The sequence below is a fragment of the Cynocephalus volans genome, chromosome X (assembly GCF_027409185.1).
Source record: "Cynocephalus volans isolate mCynVol1 chromosome X, mCynVol1.pri, whole genome shotgun sequence".
NCBI lineage: Eukaryota > Metazoa > Chordata > Mammalia > Dermoptera > Cynocephalidae > Cynocephalus > Cynocephalus volans.
This window is the reverse complement of record NC_084478.1, coordinates 28,406,588-28,413,800: the sequence shown is the minus strand read 5'-3', so window position 1 is coordinate 28,413,800 and position 7,213 is coordinate 28,406,588. Positions and strand designations below refer to the sequence as shown.

Genomic DNA, 7,213 nt, shown 5'->3' with positions numbered 1-7,213 from the left:
TTCCATTTAATAGATTAATAATCTTCATCAGTTTAGAGACTACACAAGAAGATCCACTTATTTGTTCAAGGAATATTTATTGAGCACCTACTATATGTCAGACACTGTAATAAGCAACGACATATAATTCTTGCCATTGTGGAATTTAGAGTCTAATGGGGTAGATAGAGCCAGTGGATTGAATAGTGGCCCCCAAAAGATATGTACACCAAGAACTTGTGAATATAACCTTATTTGGAAAAAGAGTCTGCAGATATAATTAAGGAAAGATTCTTCAGATGAGATCATCCTGAATTAGGGTGGCCCCTAAATCCAATAAGTGTCCTTATAGGAAACAGAAGAGGAAGACTCAGAGACACAGGGAAGAAGGCCATGTGAAGATGGGGACAGAGGTCCGAGTGATGCTGCCACAAGCCAAGGAACACCAGGAACCACCAGAAGCTGGAAGAGGCAAGGAAGAATTCTTCCCTAGAGCTCTTAGAGGGAACACGGCCCTGCTGACACCTTGATTTCAGACTTCTGACCTCCAAGATAGTGAGTAAATAAATTTCTGTTGTTTTAAGCCACCAAGTTTGTGGTAATTTGTTATGACAGCCCTAGGAAACTAATCCAGCAGACACCAGTAAAATAACCACAACATAAATGTAAAATTGCAACTGTGCTAAAAGCTATGACAAAGAGTTAAGTGATGTAACAAAAGCAAACAGCACAGGGATATGGCCTCCTCTGGAAGATCAGAGAACGATCTGAGGGGTGAAGAGGGAAGAGGTGAATGCTCCGGGCAGAGGAAACAGCACATCTATTGGAAATCCCTGTGAAAGATGACTTCATCTTTCAGTACCAAGGTCTGAAAGAAGGTCGGGGGTGGGGGGAGGTAACTTTCAAGATGATCTTGAGGTTTCAGGATGAGGTTGGACCAACTCGCCTAGACCAGACCTTGTCAGCTATTTTAAGAATTTTGGACTATAATCTGAGAAAAACAGAGAGGAAGAAATTCAAATGTATTAAGTTCAGGGTATGATATGATAATAAGTAACTTACACAGGTAATTAAGCATTTGGTTGGAAAAGCTCCATAAAACAAAAATCATTAAAAATGACACCTGCGTACCTTTACCATTATATTCAAAATGTGCATTCATTAGCAAATCTCTTTATGCAGATCCAAGACTATGTCTTGAAGTGTGGGCTAGATGCATATCTTTCCTCGGCCTCTTTCTTATCCATAAGGTGTTGTCTATAATTTTCCATTTCAATTTCTTTTAAGAAAGAACTAAAATACACTTGCAATTATTTTGAGTACAGAATCCTCCTAGAGTTATATTTTCTGAGATCTTTTGCAGATTTCTCACTCATACTTAATTGAACAGCAGTTTTCTTTACAGCAAACTGCCTTTATTGAGTCTTCCCAAAGCACTCAACCTAATTTTTTTTAATCTTAACTTCTCAGTATACATTGTAGTTGATTTTCGTGTTCCTTTACCCGTTCCTCTTTCCCTCCCTCTCTCCCCATCCCCCACTACATCATATCTGTTCACTTGTCTTAACAAGTTCAAGGAATTGCACTCAACCTAATTTTTATAGGAAAAAAAAACTCTCTGAAATATGAATGTGTTCATGTTTCATCAACTTACATAATACTTCATTCGATTATGTAATTATTTCAAAAACAGGTTAGGAACTCTTAGTAAACATAGAGCTTCAGGGATAGAAGCAGAAATATGCGAGCATCCTGAAAAGTAATCTACTGGCAATGAACAATCAGTGTGCCATGGGCATGGATTGGGTATTTTACAGAGGGAATAAATGGAAAGCAGTAGTAAATCCAGCAGGATGGCTGTTAAGAGAATAAAACTGAATCTCGGTTTTAAGGAGAATGGACTTAGTGGGGAAAGGAATGGATGAATGTAGGCCAATTAGGAAGCTAACCTAGTAGTTTATGTGAGCTATTGGTAGCTTGGATTACAAATGTCTATTTATAATAATGGAAAGATATGCCCAGATTTGAGATATTCAGGAGGTGTCTTAGTCCATTCAGGCTGCTCTAACAAGTTGCTATAGATTGGGTAGCCTATAAACAACAGAAATTTATTTCTCACAGTTCTGGAGTCTGGAAAGTCTAAGATCAAGATGCTGGCTGATTCAGTGTCTGGTGAAGGCCCGATTTCTTACAGATGGCGCCTTCTCCCTGGGTCCTCACGTGGTGGAAGGGGCTAACAAGCTCTTTTTTAAGGGCACTAATCCCATTCTTGAGGTCTCCACCGTCATGATCTAATCACCTCCCAAAGGCCCCCACCTTTTAAAACTGTCATATTGGAGATTAGGTTTGAACATGAAGGGTGGGCAGCAACATTCAGATCATAGCAGGAGGTAAAATTAGAAAGCTGGTGGGTTGGATCTGGTGAGATATAGGAAAGGGTCCAAGATGACTCCAAGTTTCTAGTTTGCAAAACTGGATAGATAATTATACATTCACTGAATTAGGTTATGTTGGAATTGGACCAAGTTTGAGATAAGTTTGGTATATGTTGAATTTGAGATATTTAATATCCAAAAGGAGTCTATGGCTCAGAGGAGATACGAGCTAAAGTTTAACATTAAAATATGGTCGAGCTCACCTAACAAGACATTAACAGTTATGGCAACTTTCAATCAGCAATAACTGTGCTTTGGTTAGAACCACACTAGCAGCAATATTGCCTCTGCACAAAAATTAGCATTAGCATGGCCATTCTGCATTGCATGTATACATTATAAAGCTATTCACGGTCAATATTTAACAGCGTGGTTAGGAACACACACACACGCACGCACGCACACACACACACACACACACCCCATTCCATAGGTGACAAATTTTCAAGAGAAAATCTGATTCATTATGGTTTTTGTCTACCCCTCATTAATTGTAAATTTCAGTGCTTTCTATATGCCAGGCATTCTCCTAAGTGCTCACATGTATTTTAATTCACTCAATCGTTGAGAAGAAATCTAGGGTTATCAGAGGGGGGAGGGGGGAGGGAGAGGGGGATGGGGAGAGATTGGACAAGGGGCATAAGGAATAAGTATGATTTGTAATAATGTATAGGCTAATAATATTGATTTGATAAACATACATCAACATTGAACCCCAAACATATGTATAATCAATTATGATTCAATAAAAATAAATAAATAAATTGAAAAAGTAAAACAATAATAATGCAATCTTCAAAAAAATTCTTTTAGATACTGATATTTTTATGTCCATTTTACAGATGAAGAGGGTGAGCTACAGACAGGCCAAGTAACTAGTCTAAAATTGATTAGCCAGCTGTGTAACAAGCCAAGGTGGTCTGTGCCCAAAGCCAATGCCCATAACCACTATACAACACTGCCCCCACAAAAGGATGCATCAACACCCACAAGGACTTCTGGACACAGGGCATGCTCCAGAATTCTAAAGTGGTCCTCTTTGATTCAGCTCACTATCCATAGTCATGCAATTTTCCAGCCCCCAGGTTCCTGTGCTTTCGGAAAAACACATTCCCTAAGGTAGTAGCATGAATTGCTTCTTCAAATGTCTGTAAGTCTTTGTTCTGCTGGCTCGGATGGTTTTCTCACTGGCACAGGAAAGCAATAAAGCCAATAAGGAAACTATGAAGAAGAAACCTTCTTTAAAGAGATCTGAAATCATCTCTCCAAGTATGTAGAAGGCGGAAATGTCTGCAAAACAATGAGAACTGTCTCCAAAACTTTCTTGAAGCTTTAGCAATACCAGGCACTTGACATCTCCAAGAAACCCTTTAATCTGTGAGATAGTGAAGACGTCATAGGCAGCAGTTTATTAATAACAAAGAACTTGTTTTGCTATTGGGCAGCTAAAATGTATTTCTTTCCTGGGAAATATTTTCTAGATTTTGTCATTGCTGATCATAAATTATTTATTTCTAAATTGTTGTTACTCAGCTGACAGAGTCAATCGGACAATTATTTTTACAGAGGCATAACCTGACAGCGATTTAATATCACAAACTTCATTGTGCCTGATCTGATTAAGTTTGTCATTTGAAAATAAAATGGTTTGAGAACAGTGAATTCATCTGGCACAGAAAAACTATAATAAAATTTCACTGGTTTTCACACAGCCCTGGGTAAGTCTCAAAACTCACTTTTCTTTTATTGGTCTCAGAAAATTGAAGTTGTTTTAATACCTATTCCTTCTTTTCTCTATTGTCTTCTTCCATCTACCTTATGCATCTTATCTTTTATCCTCCTTCTCACCCAACTCTCCTATTCGCACCTGCCACCTTCCTTTCTATCTCATATTCTTGGTCTTTCTCAATTCCTGTAAAAATTAAATCAGATACATGTATCAGGTTTGCAATTTTTGCCATTGGTATAAAGCAGAAGTTGGCAAACTACAGCCTGTTGGCCAAATCCAGCTTTCTGCCTGTTTTTATGAGTAATGTGTTGTTGGAACACAGCCAAACTTACTGTTTAGATATTGTCTATGGCTGCTTTTGTGGTACAACAGCAGAGTTCAGTAGTTGCAACCGAGATCATATGGCCCCCAAAGCCAAAAATATTTATTCTCTGGCCCTTTACAGAAAAAGTTTACTGACCAAAGTATGGGCCTCAGATTCTAGCAGCTGTATTTCCAGAGTCTTTGGAGCAGCTCTAGGCCAGGGGCCTAGATCACAATTTTGCCACCTTGTGACCCTGGAAAATCACTTACCATCTCTCTGCTCCATTTCTCTCATTTGCAAAATCAGTTCCCCAGAAAGTCATTCTTGCCCCTATTTCAGAAGGTCATGGTGATCATACATAAAATAATATTCTCGATATATGAATGGGAAGATAGTATTGAAACACTCTAACCTCAGATGCCCAGAGGAGGGTTTTCCTATGGATACTATCAGGAAAGGCAAAAATGACCTAGGCAGAAAATATCGTCCATTTTGCAACTTAAGGTGTCCAAATCACAGTATTTATTTTTAACCACCCGCTCATCTAAGCACCCTCTCTCTCCAGATGTGAGGGCTCACTTGTGATAGGAGGTATATGGCCAGCTTCAAATACCCCCTGCAGAGGGAACTGGGTGGCTGCGTCCACCGGTGGAGCTACTGGGTTCAGCACGAACGTGAGATCCCATAGCAAGCTGCCAAAAGCTGATGTTGGCCATGGCTGCTTCAAGTTTATTCTTTGGTTGCTGTTTTCTCAAGATGTTCCTAGATTTCTACTTTTTGGCTGAGACCGCCACCCTGCTTGTAATACCTTCCATTTATGAAGTATGGTTTTGTCATTCAAGCTGTTTGAGGACCATATAGTTTCTCCTCAAACTGATTTGGCAAGATGATCCCCTTGGGAAAACATGGAAACGGTACTGAGAGCCTGTGTGGAGATCGTGTGTGTGTTTGGGATTCTTCACCTCTTAAACAGAAAATTGAAGAATAAGCACCCTCTAGAGTTATCACAAAATGGCGGTCATCGATAGAGAGTCATCTTGAGGTCAACAGAAGGAACAATCTCAGATTAGCCCAAATTGGCCCTCTTCCAGGTTGAAATGTTAATGGCACTCAGAAAAGACCAGGCTTTAACCTGTGACCACTCTGAGTCCCCATCAGCTAGCAAAGTCCTGGCAAATTTGATGTGGAGGAAAGAAATGAGAAATTCCCAGCATAAGGAACATGGGAGAAGAAGACACATCATATGCCTGCCTTAAGGGTGTCACAAGGACAAAGTGACCCAGCGAGGAGTCCTACAGAGGGCTGCTCTCCGCACCTGCAGGAAGACACAAGCACTGGGATCTTCAGGGCCTCCTAGGATCTTGCTGCTCAGAGCACGAGCATCACTTGGGAGCTTGTTAGAGATGCAGAATCTTAGGCCCTACCCCAGACCGACTGTGCTTTAATGAGATCCACAGGTGATTAATACATACATTAAACTTGAGAAGCACTGTCCTAGGCCATGCCCAATGGTTAAAAAAAAAAAAAAAAAGACTTGTTCCAGCCATTAAGTTGTTGTCCAGTTACTAATTTCTTCTCTCGGCTCCAGCCCTGCCCTTCTGTGCCCTGCTCTGCAGTGCTGGTGCTGGTACTCTGCAAAGCACATTTCTGCTGTGCCAGCTGTACCTTTTTCAGCTCTGCCAGGTAGACACCCCCTCCCCAGGGGTCTGTGTTGGGCCCCACAAGCCCCTCTGCTGAGCTTAGAGACGTCAGCACCAGCTAAGCGGTGCCCACCCTCAGAGGTCTGAGTTTCCACAATATGGGGCCCTTCCTCTACATTTCTAGGTTTTGATATTTCCAGCCCCTTCTTTTGTTCCCTCAGCCTCAGAGGTTGATCTTCTGGCCTTCTGGCAGTTGCTACCTCCGAGGTACCTTAGAATTCTCTTTTTGCCTTTTCAGTTACATAGTTAACAACTTTATACCTTGTTAACAACATCTTTATATGAAAACCTCACTGTTCAAATAACTGGTGTGGCTTCTGTCCCCTGACTGGACCCATAGGTAGTATACCAGAACCAACCCAGAGACAGCTGCTTTTACAGGTGCCATTCCACCACCCTCACCACAAGGGAGGCCTAAAGAGAACAACACCCTCCACAGCCCCCAAGGAAAGGCCCTTTCTCCACCAGAGGATTTTTCTCCCTCAGAGAACATGCCAACTCTGCTTAAGGGCCAAAGCTAAAACCAAACAGGAAGTGGGGGCAGAGGAAAGGACCAAAGAAAGAGGGGTCTGGGCTGCCGGCCCACATGTGTCCCAGAGCCCTCAGAAGGCCTGCTAGTTTTCACTTTGAACTTTTTTTGTGTGTCTTTTTTTCGTGACCGGTAAGGGGATCGCAACCCTTGGCTTGGTGGGGTCCGCACCGCGCTCAGCCAGTGAGCGCACCGGCCATCCCTATATAGGATCCGAATCCGCGGCAGGAGCGCTGCTGTGCTCCCAGCGCCGCACTCTCCCGAGTGTGCCACGGGGCCGGCCCTTCACTTTGAACTTCTTCCCCCAGCTCCTCTGTGCCGCCATCTAGCCCCACACTGAGAGAAGGGGCCTGACATTCAGCAAAAGGAAGATCTCCCTTCTTGGGTTGGGGTGGGGGTGCCAGGGAGTTTCCCCTCACAGTGGCAGGCAATTCAAAGAAGGAGCCAAAGAGGTAGGCTGCAGATAGTGCTAGAGCAGAGGTGGGTGGGGAGAAGAGTCAGGGCCGGAATTGAAGTGCATAGAACCCCCCCCCCGCC

At 42.4% G+C, this 7,213-nt stretch overlaps 1 pseudogene; it reads right to left on the bottom strand.

Moving 5' to 3' along the window:
- Window positions 1–2,583: 2,583 nt before the first annotated feature.
- Window positions 2,584–2,713, bottom strand: LOC134368737 (U4 spliceosomal RNA; annotated as a pseudogene).
- Window positions 2,714–7,213: the final 4,500 nt, after the last annotated feature.